The sequence below is a fragment of the Piliocolobus tephrosceles genome, chromosome 4, assembly GCF_002776525.5.
Source record: "Piliocolobus tephrosceles isolate RC106 chromosome 4, ASM277652v3, whole genome shotgun sequence".
NCBI lineage: Eukaryota > Metazoa > Chordata > Mammalia > Primates > Cercopithecidae > Piliocolobus > Piliocolobus tephrosceles.
The window spans coordinates 155,243,479-155,247,763 of NC_045437.1; the positions used below are offsets into that span (position 1 = coordinate 155,243,479).

Sequence of the window (4,285 nt, forward strand, 5' to 3'; positions counted from 1 at the left end):
AGCACTTTGGGAAGCCAAGATGGGTGGATCACTAGGGGTCAGGCGTCTGAGACCAGCCTGGCCAACAAGGTGAAACCCTGTCTCAACTAAAAATACAAAAAAATTAGCCAGGCGTGGTGGCAGGCACTTGTAGTCCCAGCTACTTAGGAAGCTGAGGCATGAGAATCGCTTGAACCAGGCAGGCGGAGGTTGCAGTGAGGCGAGATCGTGCCACTGCACTCCAGCCTGGACAACAGAGTGAGACTGTGTCTTTGAAAAATAAAAATAAAAAGGCCAGGTGCGGTGGCTCACGCCTGTAATCCCAGCACTTTGGGAGGCCGAGGTGGGTGGATCACGAGGTCAGGAGATCAAGACCATCCTGGCTAACATGGTGAAACCCTGTCTCTACTAAAAATACAAAAAATTAGCTGGGTGTGGTGGCGGGTGCCTGTAGTCCCAGCTACTCAGGAGGCTGAGGCAGGAGAATGGAGTGAACCCAGGAGGTGGAGGTTGCAGTGAGTCAAGATCGCACCACTGCACTCTAGCCTGGGCGACAGATCGAGACTCTGTCTCAAAAAAAAAAAAAAAAAGGAAACTCTTCAACCCCTAGAGGACAAAAATGTTCCTAGGAGTCCTTCATGTTGCAAATCATATTTATTAAGTACCTATTTTGTGCCAGGCCCTGAAAATAGTTTCCGGAGGGAAAAAAAGTATATAGGGGCCATAACATCAGGAAGCTTATGAAATGTCTGCTGGTATACAATTGTATAACTTCAGTGATTAAATTGTAAACCGGGCGCCATGGCTTCTGCCTGTAATCCCAGCACTTTGGGAGGCCAAGGCAGATGGATCACCTAAGGTCAGGAGTTTGAGACCAGCCTGGCCAACACTGTAAAACCCCATCTCTACTAAAACTACAAAATTAACCAGGCATGATGAGGCACAACTGTAATCCCAGCTATTCAGGAGGCTGAGGCAGGAGAATCTCTTGAACCCAGGAGGCAGAGGTTATAGTGATCCAAGATCGCACCATTGCACTCCAGCCTGGGCAACAAGAGCGAAACTCAGTCTCAAAAAAAAAAAAGTAAATTATAAAGTTGCTGAGGAAGCTTGTTACCCAACCAAACTGGAGTCTGCTTCCCAATGCAGTAAGGCCTGACATCTATATTGAGGCTTTACATGAGGGTGTTTATTTGCAGGGTGCCAAACAAAGAGAATCTGGCAGCTCACACTTAAGACCTGATTTCCCCAATGGCTTACAAGCCAGAGTGGTTTTTTTTTTGTTTTTTTTGTCAGAGTCTTACTCTCTAGCCCTGACTGGAGTGCAATGGCGCGATCTGGGCTCACTGCAACCTCCACCTCCCAGGTTCAAGTGATTTGCTGCCTCAGCCTCCCAGGTGGCTGGGATTGCAGGCGTGCACCACTGCACTCAGCTAATTTTTGTATTTTAAAGAGAGATGGAGTTTCACCATGTTGGCCAGGCTGGTCTTGAACTCCTGACCTCAGGTGATCTGCCCACCTCAGCCTCCCAAAGTGGTGGGATTACGGGTGTGAGCCACTGTGCCCGGCCCGAGCAAGAGTTTTTAAAGGGAGGGGTAAATTTCAGAAAAGCAGAAGTTACAGGCAAAACTGTATATCCGTACATGAGGTTATACATTGATTTGGCCTAAAAAGATGGACTATCTTTTTTTTTTTTTTTTTTTTTTGGTAGAGGAGACAAGGTCTCACTCTGTTGCTCAGGCTGGAGTGCAGTGGTGGGAACACTACAGCCTGGATCTCCCAGGCTCAAATCAAGCAATCCTGCCACCTCAGCCGCCCGAGTAGCTGGGACTGCAGGCACACAAGCATGCCCAGCTAATTATTTTATTTTTTATGGAGATGAGGTCTCACTATATTGCCTAGGCTGGTCTTAAACTCCTGGGCTCAGGCAGTCCTCCTGCCTCAGCCTCCGAAAGTGTTGGGATTACAGGCATGAGCCACCACACTCAGCTCCCGTGGATCCATTTGATGTGGGTCTGGGTTTCTGAAAAACAACTCAGGGACATATGTTAAGATGTTATCTTTAGTTTTTATAAAGAACTAAACATCTTATGACTCAAACTTCTTAGGCTGTTGTTTTGAGCTACTATTACTTCCTTGCTTATCAAGTTGCTCAGGGCTAGCTAGGTATGGAGAATTTCCCTTAAAGGAAGTCGAGATTTTTCCTTATTTCCATACTTGGTTAGGAGGGCCAGGCAGGCCCCTAAGAGGGGTCCCTGCTCCATCTCAATATCTGTGACAGAGGACTTAACCAAATCTGGGAGGAAAGCCTTGATGAGAGGAAGACCTGAAGAGTTGAGACCTGAAGAGTGTGTAGGAGTTAGCTGGGTGAAATGGAGAGGTGGGTAGAAGCTTTTCTGGCGGAGGGAAACCCTAGTGTCAAGGGAGAGCGCATGGAGTGAAACACTTTCTGAGGCTGGAGCAGAAAGAGGAGATCCAGCAGAGCCAATGGTAGGCTTTGCTGAGAATCCCTAAACAGCTCTTGATGCATTTAAAGAAGGCAACACCAATCCATTAGAAAAGAACATTGGTGTCAAAACAGTCTTATTTAAAGCTGAATACCTGTATGCTCTCTTTGGCAGCACATATACTAAAATTGAAATGATACAGAGAAGATTAGCATGGCCCCTGCACGAGGATGACAGGCAAATTCATGAACTGTTCCATAGTAAAATAAACATACAAAAAGGCTGACTATGGCCAGGTGCGGTGGCTCACGCCTGTAATCCTAGCACTTTGGGAGGCCGAGGCAGGTGGACTGCCTGAGCTCAGGCATTGGAGACCAGGCTGGGCAACACGGTGAAACCCCATCTCTAATAAAATGCAAAAAAATAGTCGGGTGTGACCAGCCTGGGCAAAACCATGAAACCCTGTCTCTACTAAAATACAAAAAATTAGCCAGGCATGGCGGAGTGCGACTGTAGTCCTAGTTACTCGGGAGGTTAAGGCAGGAGAATTGCCTGAACCCGAGAGGCGGAGGTGCGGTGAGCCTAGCTCAAGCTCACACCACTGCACTCCAGCCTGGGCGACAGAGTGAGACTCCATCTCCAAAAAAAAAAAAAAAAAAAAAAATGCTGACTATCTGGCTACGCTCCTGTAATCTCAGCACTTTGGGAGGCAGAGGCTGGAGGATCCCTCGAGCCCAGGAGTTCAAGATCAGCCTGGGCAACATAATGAGACCCCTATCTCTACAAAACATTTAAAATATTAGCTGGGCCTGGTGGCACACGCCTGTGGTCCCAGCTATGTGGGGAGGATTCCTTGAGCTGAAGAGATTGAGGCTGCAGTGAGCTATGATAGCACCATTGGACTCCAGCCTGGGAGAAAGAGCAAGACCCTCTCTCTATATATATATTATTTATTTTAAATTTTATTTATTTATTTTTTGAGATGGAGACAGAGTCTCGCTTTGTCACCCAGGCTGGAATGCAATGGTACGATCTCGGCTCACTGCAACCTCCACCTCCTGGGTTCAAGCTATTCTCCTGCCTCAGCCTCCTGAGTAGCTGGCATTACAGGCACCTGCCATCATGCCCGGCTAATTTTTGTATTTTTTGTAGAGATGGGGTTTCACCATGTTGGCCAGGCTGGTCTTGAACTCCTAACCTCAGGTGATTCGCCTACCTCGACCTCCCAAAGTGCTGAGATTACAGGTGTGAGCCACCGCGCCCAGCCAAGACCGTCTGTAAAACAACTGAATAACCAGCTGAATAAAAGCTGAATAACCAACATTTATCTGGTACATAGCTACAGTGTGTAAATCACTGGTGAATTCAATAAGCAAAAATAACAAAAAGAAAAAAAATGAATTCAATAAACACGTGTACTTTGAAAATGTATTTTAGGCAGGGGGCGGTGGTGATCCCAGCACTTTGGGAGGCTGAGGCAGGTGGATCACTTATGCTAAGGAGTTTGAGACCAGCCTGGCCAACATGTTGAAACCTGGTCTCTACTAAAAATACAAAAAGTAGCCAGGCGCAGTGGCTCACGCCTGTAATCCTAGCACTTTGGGAGGCCGAGGCGGGCGGATCACCTGAGGTCAGGAGTTGGAGACCAGCCTGCCCAACATGGTGAAACCCCGTCTCTACTAAAAATACAAAAATTAGCCGGGCATGGTGGTGCGCGCCTGTGCTCCCAGCTACTCAGGAGGCTGAGGTAGGAGAGTTGCTTGAATCCGGGAGGCAGAAGTTGCAGTGAGCTGAGATTGCGCCATTGCACTCCAGCCTGGGCGACAAAATCGAGGCTCCGTTTCAAAAAAAAAAAAAAA

General features: G+C 47.6%; 1 non-coding gene across 1 annotated transcript; it reads left to right on the forward strand.

Moving 5' to 3' along the window:
* Positions 1-2,584: 2,584 nt before the first annotated feature.
* Positions 2,585-2,691, forward strand: LOC111530962. Its single transcript, XR_002728078.1, has one exon. It is a non-coding gene; the product is annotated as a U6 spliceosomal RNA (small nuclear RNA).
* Positions 2,692-4,285: the final 1,594 nt, after the last annotated feature.